The sequence below is a fragment of the Dipodomys spectabilis genome, unplaced genomic scaffold (genome assembly GCF_019054845.1).
Source record: "Dipodomys spectabilis isolate Male_0828 unplaced genomic scaffold, ASM1905484v1 ptg000210l, whole genome shotgun sequence".
Taxonomy (NCBI): domain Eukaryota; kingdom Metazoa; phylum Chordata; class Mammalia; order Rodentia; family Heteromyidae; genus Dipodomys; species Dipodomys spectabilis.
In genome coordinates this window covers 3,093,664-3,103,119 of record NW_024870887.1, presented here as the reverse complement: position 1 = coordinate 3,103,119, position 9,456 = coordinate 3,093,664, and positions in this window count along the sequence as shown.

Below are 9,456 nucleotides of genomic sequence, written 5' to 3'. Positions count from 1 at the left end.
GGAAATGGATAGAACTAGAACAAATCACATTAAGTGAGGTAAGCCAAGTTCAGAGAGACAAACAGCGCATGTTCTCTCTGATAGGCGGAAATTAGATCCAAAATAAACTGGGATATGATAAATTGTACAGAATTCTAGATACAGTGAGGCCAAAAGAGTATATTCTTAGGAAAGAAACGCAAAGGCAAAGTGCCCAAGTGCCTGTTCGTATTTATATTAAAAATATACATACTAAAACAAGCTCCAAGATAGGGAAAACAGAGACCTCTTCCCCCACCCTGTTTTCTTAGTTTTTAATTTTTGATAATTTTGTCTTCTTTACATTGTGTATATTGTATTCAACAGTACATGTTCAGAAGGGTTGGGGGAAGGTTACAGAACTCAAGAGAAAAAGGGTGAAAAAGCTCAGCAGTGGAGCTCACTGGACACTGATGAAAGTGAACTATACAACTTGTGGGTGGAGATAGGAAGAAGGGACTGGGAGAGAATGAGGGAACAGAACACACTGTATGAAAGGAAGCATACTCATTACCTGACTCATGTAGTTGTAATCCCTCTGTACATCACCACTATAATAACAATAAAGTAAATGCATAAAAAGCCAGCCTGGGCTGCCTTCCAATGGTGATCATGAGATCTCAGCCACTGAATAGCAAGGATTACAGGTGTGGGCCACTGGTGCCTGGCTTTGTGAGAGCCTTGTGAGAGGTTGCTGAATGATGTCTGAGACTAGTTTTGATGGGGAAACATTCAGTCTTAGAATCTCTTTCCAGGGTCCCCAGGGAATTCCCCAGAGACCAAGGAGTTGTACCTAGGTACCCTACACTACTGAATTGCTCACATTTTTCAGCAAATTGGTATAGAAATCTGGTTCTAGTTGCCAGGGAGGCTACTTTATAGCAAAACTGAGGGATTTGCTTAAGATCAAGCTTATGAGTAGACTGGAGGGTTCAGATTCTTCAATCTGTGAAATCTAGTACAGTGGACTTTGGACCCAGTCCCTGCCTCAGATCTTCCCCAGTGCTCCTTTGTGGAACTTCTGTTGCTACTCAGAGGCTTCGAGGCAAAGACTAGCTCTAGACTCTTTGCATAGGATTTATAATCCTACTCCTGATTCTCACAGCTGCCTGCTTTCCTCTTCTCTAGAACTCCAGTCGGTACCCAGGCCCTGTCATACCAGAGGTTAGACCCTTTGGGGAGCTGCTTTGACCCTGCTCACACATTTCCTCTGCTTCTGCAATCTTGTTACTGGAGGTACAGAGATCAGACCTGACTACTACTTCTTCCTGCTTCTCCTACGACTGCCTTGAACTTGTGAATATGACTAATGTAGAATGAGACCCCCCCCCCCCAAGAGATTTCACCAAGACCTCTTTATTGTGGAAAGACTCCATGAGAACGTATTCTAAGTAGGGTCTTAGTAGGAGGCCACTATCTAGGGGAAGAACTTTCCTTTAGGAAGGAATGGTATGTTCAATGGCACAGAGGCATGGCTTAAGTGTGAATGGTATCTAAGATGGGTAGCTCATTCTAGAACTTTCTTTCCCTGAAGCTTGCATTTTTTTTTTCAGTCAACAGGGAATAGGAGACCCAGAAGAGGTTTCATGACCTTGTTCCCTACAGTACCTTAGTTTTGTATGATCTCAAAGATGGCCAGAAATTTACTGAAATTCAAGACAATGGATGGCTGGAGGAGCCACACCAGGTGATAGCTCCCTCCCTGTGGGAAATAGTTCCCTTAGACCCCAGTGACTCACTCAGTGGGGCTCTGGGTCATTTTCCTACATGTGTCCAGGCCAAGGGTATTGTCTTGAAGTAAACATTACTAATATTATTGGTGTCACCAGCCCGACATGATGTCAGTATCAGCACAGTCTCTGTCTGTCTTTATAACCACATCATAAAATGAATTTTAATTTAACATGATGTTCTAACCATTCATCAAACAACTGTCTGGAGTCTGGCACACAGGACGATTTATTGACAAGTACACATGGTGCCCACTAAGTATAAGGCCGGGAGCTAGGTATGGGGCCCCCAGGAATAGCCAGACAAGGTCATTGTCCTCAAGGAGTTCAGGATTCAATGGAGAAGGGGGTGAGCATGTCATTCACCACGTGGCCATGCTAGAGCCTGTGAGAGGCAGAGGGATTTGGGTGAAGGAATGGATTCCTCAAGGAGACAGGCAGCAAGGGAGTGACAGTGATAATTATAACTAGCTTGGACTGGATGGCCAGTTGTGTTGGGTCTGTGCCTGCAGCTTGACCTTTGTGTCTCAGTTTTCATGGCAGCCCTATTACTGAACCAGGCCTGTTTTACTTACACACAGTATGCCCAGCACTGAAACAATGAGTTTTTCAAGAGAGACAAAGAATTTATTTGCAAAGTGGCCAATAATGGAAGAAGGAGATCCAAGTCTTAACTTGGTCTTTCCAAGGATTGAGCTTGTGGATATCTGTGGGATAAAGAAGTGGAGAAGGGCTAGTCACTGGTGGCTAACACTCGTAATCCTAGCTACGCAGGAAGCTGAGATCTGAGCATCAAAGCCCAGGCAGGAAAGGCTATGACTTTTTTTTTGTCTGTTGTGGGGCCTGAACTCTGGGCCTGGGCACTGTCTCTCAGCTCTTCAGCTCAAGGCTAGCACTCTACTACTTGAACCACAGCACCAATTCTGGCCTTTTCTGCTCATGTGGTGCTAAGGAATCAAACCCAGGGCCTCATGCATACAAGGCAAGCACTCTACCACTGAGCCAGCCTTGGCTATGAGACTCTTATCTCCAATTAGCAACCAGAAAGCCAGAAGTGGTGCTGTGGCTCAAAGTGGCAGAGTGCACCAAAAAAAAGTGCCATTGAGCACAAAAGCTCAGGGACAGCGCCCAGGCCATAAGTTCAAGCCCAGGGCTGAAAAAAAAGCAGAGGAGGCATGGTTTATACCTGTAAAGATTGCAAAGATTGAAGTTTGAGGGTAGCAAAGAGAAAAAGCCAGATTTGATCTGAAGGCCTGCCAAAGTAGTGAGATACATTTCAGTCACTAAGCTGGGCATGGTGGCATTGCCCCTGTCATCCCAGCCAGATAGAAGTTATAAATTGGAGGATCAAGGTGCAAGCTTGCTTGGGCAAAATCGTGAGGCTCTATTCAAAGAATTAACTAAGACAAAAAGGGCTGGAGCTATGGTTAAAGTGCAAGTTCAAATCCCAGTACCACCAAAAAGAAAGAAAAGTTGGTCTGGGGTGAGCAAAGGTCATTGGAGCACACATGTGTTATCAAATGTCATAGTTCTTCATTGGATGTATGTTCAAACATTGTTGATGTGATGTTAGCAAGATCTGAAGGTAGATATTTTGGCCTTCTGACCTCACCAAGTCACATTGGACACCCGTGTGGGTCCAAGCAAAGAGTTGGCAGATTCAACAAAAATGGCCATCTAGTGCTTGAAAAAATAACCTAGGCAGCTGTTACAGTATAAGCCATACATCAGAGATGCTACCTAGCATCAGAGCTAGTGGGAAGCTTATAACATAAAGCTTATCTGCATGACCTCCAGGATTAGTGCTTTTTAAAGCTAACTCGAAGAAAGTAACTAAGGGGGAAGCACAAGGGCTCAGAGTCAAAGAAGTAAACACTTCTAAAGATTGTTTATAGGGGCTGGGAAGGTGGCTCAGTGGTAGAGCGCTTGCCTTGCATGCCTGATTCCTCAGCACCACATAAGCAAAAAGTAAAAAGCCGGAAGTGGCACTGTGGCTCAAGTGGTAGAGCGCTAGCCTTGAGCTGAAGAGCTGAGGGACAGCGCCCAGGCCCAGAGTTCAGGCCCCACGATCGGACCAAAAAAAAAAAAAAAAAAAAATTTCTATAAAGGATACAAGGCCTTCTGTGTTTGTTTTGTTTTTTTTTTGGATCCGGTCGTGGGGCCTGAACTCTGGGTCTGGGCGCTGTCCCTCAGCTCTTCAGCTCAAGGCTAGCGCTCTACCACTTGAGCCACAGCACCACTTCCGGCTTTTTTCTTTTTGCGTATGTGGTGCTGAGGAATCGAACCCAGGGCCTTAGGCATGCAAGGCAAGCGCTCTGCCACTGAGCCAACTTCCCAGCCCAAGGCCTTCTGTGTTTGTTGGCTGGCAATCAGGAAAGTTCAGATTTGTCCTCCCATTGAGTCTTACTTAGAGACTTATTCTTTAAAAAAATTTTTTTAATTGTAAAAATGTTGTACAGAGGGGTTACAGTTACATAGCAAGCATTGTTACTCCTCCTTTATTTTCCCCCTACCATCACTTCCCTCCCCTAGAGACTTATTCTGTTGATAGTTCTCATCCTTGAAAGATGCTTGTGAGCTTTCAAAGGTACAAATTTACCATTGAAAGCTCTTCTACTAAATGCCCAGAACACAGTTGTGGGCAATCATACAAAGGTTTTAGCTCTGTGAAACTGGAGTTCAGGGGAGATTTGCGAAGGAACTTGATGGGGGAGAGCAGTATTGCTCCAGAGAAGTTGAGGTATCACATGCCACATGGACACTATGGGAATGGCTGGGTAGCCCTCACTCTGAGTCTCAGCAGGTGAAAGCAAGGATTGCCCTTATTGCCCACAGGTAGCTGTGAGGCTGGGGCCAAAACTAGGGCTTCCAGTGACAGAAATTCTGAGAAAAACCAGAGTAGGTATGTTTACATATGGGCTTTGCAAAATCCATCAGATTGCTTGATGAAATTCAGGAATTAAACTCAATTTGTACATTGAATTACATATTTGCCTCATAACTTTTAGAAGACCTGATGTTTTGAAATAAATAACATATCTACAAACTAGCCCTTCTTTCTCTTCTTCTCCCACCCTCCTTCCTTTCCTTCCTTCCTTTCTTCCTTTTCCTTCCCTCCCTCCCTTCTTTCAATCCACCAATTAGTTATATCCCCAATAGTAGTTATTAATCTTTAACTTAGGAGATCTACTGTCCTAGATGCCTGGAAAGAGATGACATCCTTAAGAACACTGCCCAGGGAAGCCAGTGAGGACTTTAGTATCTAGGAACAGGATCACTCTTCCTTCAATTCTGAGCCTTACAGGGGTGGAAAACATCTGGCCCATGGGCCATATAAGGCCTAAGAAATCATTTGGTAAATGATGGGACAGACATGTATGCTTTTCCTCAGCTTCTCTTGGCCCTTCTACCTGTATGGTCCCTGAATGATGTCATGATATCCAACTGGCCCTTAACACTGCTCCCACCCCAGTTTTCCCCCCACCAAAGGGGGTGAACCTTGCCTTGTTTATAAGGGACCAGTCTTATAATTGCTTAGGTTTCACAGATGAAAGCTGAATAAGCCAACAACTTGTCTGAAGTTCCGAGTTACAAAAGAGAGTAGGTTTAGCACATTTTTTAGCCAAGCAAGGATAGTTACTAAGAGTTAGGGGTGGCCTTTTCACGTAACCCTGCACTGGGATGGGACACTGGGAAAAGATAGGATTTGTTTCACGTACCCTGTTTAAAGGGTATACCACAACAGCTTTAGCTATAGATCTAGTTGGCTCTGATTCCTACAGATGTAACAGAAGAGTGCATTTTGTCAAATAGGGAAAAGGAAACAGACTAGGAAACACCTGGTTGTCTTCAGTTTACTTTTATTGTGGTAAAGGTAGAAGAAGGGGCTTGTTTTGCTGATTCTGTAGACTGGAATCTCCTTTTTTCAGAGAAACATGCTTTGTTTAGAGCTCTATCTGCTTCCATTTGACTATGTGTCATTTAGCATGAGTGCCTATTTAAAAATTTAAAAATTTATTTTTAATACTTTTTTTAGTGCTGGTACTGGGCTCCCTACTTGCTTTTTGAGGTGTTGATAAGGGAACTCAGGGGTTCATAGACTTTAGACAAGAGCTCTACCATTGAGCTATATTCCTCATACCTGGCCTCTTCCTTTGTATAAGGGACTAATCACACTTTGCAATGAAGATGTGCCAATATTAGAATGAGTTTTATCTTGTTTTGTGCCAGTACTGAGGCCTGAACTCAGGGCCTGGCACTGTCCTTTAGCTTGCTTGTTTGCTTTTCTCTCTTTCTTTCCTTCCTTCCTTCTCTCTCTCTCTCTTTCTTTCTTTCTCTCTTTCTTTCCTCCTCCTCCTCCTCCTCTTCTTCTTCCTCCTCCTTCTTCTTCCTCAAAGCTGGTGCCTATACTTTCATTTCTGGCTTTTTGCTGGTTAATTGGAGATAAGAGTCTCACAGATTTTCCTGCCCAGTTTGGCTTTGAATAGTGATCCTCAGATCTCAACCTCTTGAATACCTGGAAATACAGTGTGGATCACCAGTGTCCAGTTGGTGACTCCATTTTGATCTTGTCAGGCTTGATCTGTTACAGTTTATTGCAGGAGTTCAGTTCAAAACAAGGGCTTCCTTATTTTTTGTGTAAGAGACAAAATCTTCAGGTGTGGAATGACATAGATGTGAATTATCCCTGACTAAGGAAGGAGGCTAGATGGGCTTCAGTCTAGATCTACTACTTGGAGTGAGAGAAAGAGCAGGATTCATGTTGAGATGGATTATATAGGGAGAAGCAGGAGGCAGACCCAGAGTGGATGTGGAAGTGAAGCCTGGCGAACCTCTCACTGTCTGAGGGAAGCCAGTCCAGGGTGGTTCAGGAAATGACCTCAGTGAATGAGGAAGTGACTCCAGAGCCTGGGATCCTTTGCTGACTCACAGTCAGGTGATTGACAGGTGATCACTGATTTCAGGCAGGTGAAGAGGAAGGGGGGAGGGGCTGTTCTCCTGGGCAGACCTCACAGAAGTGACTTGCATTTGATCATTCAAGCACTGAAAGGTTCACTTTCCTATCTGTAAAATGGAAACCATATTTCTATGTATGGAGGGGAAGAGAGATGTCAAAGGGTACTGCAAGAGAGAATCAAAACAGCTGCTAGAAGATCAGGGCCTGTCCACCAGCTGGAAGTACAGAGATCCCAGGCTGTGCCTTTCAGAGTACTTTTCTTGCTTTGCATAAACTGAATCCAGTCTTCTGGCCTGGTCTTCCAAAGTCAGCCATGTTTTGAACCAATTTGCTTGCTACCTTTCAAAAGCCTCTAATTTCTAGAGTCAAATAAAATGCTTAGTGCAAATCCTGCTTTTGTATTCAAAGCTGGCTGCCTGTGGCTTGTCTGAAGGACTGAACATTTTCTCAATTAATTTAATCACAGTCGGGATTAAGAGAATTACTGTGCTCTGGGAAGGACAGGGATCTGTGTACAAACAGGCCATGTTAGCCTTGAGGTTTTCAGTAACTTTTTGCTGCATAACCTTGGGCCATTTTTCTTTCATGGCTAGCCTGTCTAATGGTTAGACTGTGACCTCTGTCAGGCTAGGACTGGGTGTCCTGCCTGTCTCTCTTCTCCCCCCATAGGATGACACTGGAGGACAGCCATCCAAGGTTTTGGCTGCACACGGGGGCAAGAGGCTTGGGAGGAAAGGGTCTGGGATAGGTCCTGAGAGAGAAATTGAGACAAGCAAACCAGGCCTGGGGAGGTCATGGAGGAAGGGAGTGGGGACTGTACCCAAGCAGAGAGGCATGAACACTGGCTCATCCAGCTCCTCCAGGCTGACTTTCCAGCTGGTTTCTATGGTGACCATAGATGATTAGATTAGGAGTCACCTGTTCCTTCCAGCTTCAGGTTTGATTCTCAAACCTTTTCTTAATTTTTTTTTTTCTTATCTTCTCTATTCCTCAACCTCACATCCCCTCCCTTCTTAATCAGAGCTGACCACTAGCTATGGGGTAAGTCATTGGTTTCTAGAAGTTAGTGTTTGGCTCGAATCTCTGGGAGAAGGATGGAGGTAGATCCAGATAGAATGAAGTCTCCCAGTTAAATCTATTTCAGATAAGGAATCATTTTTAGAAGACAGTCTCATGCCACTTAAATAACAGGGACACATTCTGAGATCTGTGTTATTAGGTTAGCTTGTCATTGTGCACATGTCCTAGACTGCTTGGGAACAGGGAGTAGAAGCTGCTTTTGCTGGAAAGCACAAACTTATTTGGGCCTGCAAATGTCCAAAGGTCACTAAAAGCAGGATCAAAGCTAGCCATCTCTCTCTCCATTTTGTGTTTATGTTCTTTGCCCTGAACCATCCTTTACATCAGTTATCTGCAGCCACCTTGGAACCTAGGAAGGTCAGAGCTGATGGGTAAACATCCTGTGAGGAGATTAAGCTTTTCTCTGCCAGGCAACAGGGCCTTTCTTATGGTAACAAAACCCTACCTGACCAATCCTGAAATAAAGAGCCACCTAACCTATTGGACCACACCTGTGGCCAGGGCTGCTTAATAATCATTAACAGTTATTTGTAACCTGCTCCCAAGTCTTCTCTGTTTAAAACTTAACTCAGCTGGGAGCTGGTGGCTCAAGACTTTAATCCTAGTTACTCAGGAGGCTTGCAGCTTGAAGCCAACCTGGGCAGAAAAGACTCTATGCTGCAACAAAAATCAGAAGTGGAGGTGTGGCTCAAGTGGTAGAGTACCAGCTGAAAGCCAAAAGCTTAGCACAGCCAGTACTGACTCCCAAAGAACAACAAATAACAATGTAATCTCTAAAGCTCAAGTCTATACCATAAAGATAGGCTGAAGTGTTCACTTTGCCTTTCCCTATAGTGTGCTTGTTGTAAATGAGTAAATCTCCTTTTTCTGCCCTTCATCACTACCTGTCTCTTTATTTGGCATTTTGAGGGGAGTGGCTGGACTTGAAACCCTGGAATTGGGCCTGGGGCCTAGAACTTTAGTTACATGTGTACACAAATTAAGATGGTTATAAGAGCACTTGGAAATATCTGTTCCTAGGCTATATACTCTTCAGTCCCTTGTGGGGACTGTGAAGTTACTCATTTTGCAGCACATGGCTATGTAAGAATGTCTCTAATGCTGCTTGGGACATAATCATAGTAAAAGATTATCTGTTATTGATCTGAAATTAAAATTTCCTTAGGCATTCTACATGTCATTTCTCAGTTTGCCAACCCAACAAATCAAGTTTCCAAATTTGGTCATTCACCCCCCAGAACAGAAAAAGAACTTTAATCAGTATAATTACACCAGTAAGAGAAGGGGATTTGGGTCCTCAGCTCTGCCTTGAGGGAACTGAAATGAACTCCCAGATTCTAATACAGGGAAAGGAGAGGCAAGAATTCAGAGTCAATAAGTCTCAGTCTAGAGGTGGCCTTGTAGGTCATTATCTCAGGATTAGTCGAGGAACTTTGTTCTCAGTAAGAAAGTTGTGATTGCTCTTGTCACGAGCTATTTACCCATCAGACCTATTGTTCTTGGAATTCAGGGTGCCTTCAGGAACAAAGGAGACAGGTGGAAAATGAAGGCAGATATAGATTCAAGCTTTTCTCTTACTTTTAGTTACCTGTTGGGCATGAAGAATCAGTTTGTTTAGCAAAAGCAATCTCTTAAGTCCTTGTTACAGGCCAAGCAGGCAAGTGACTTGTC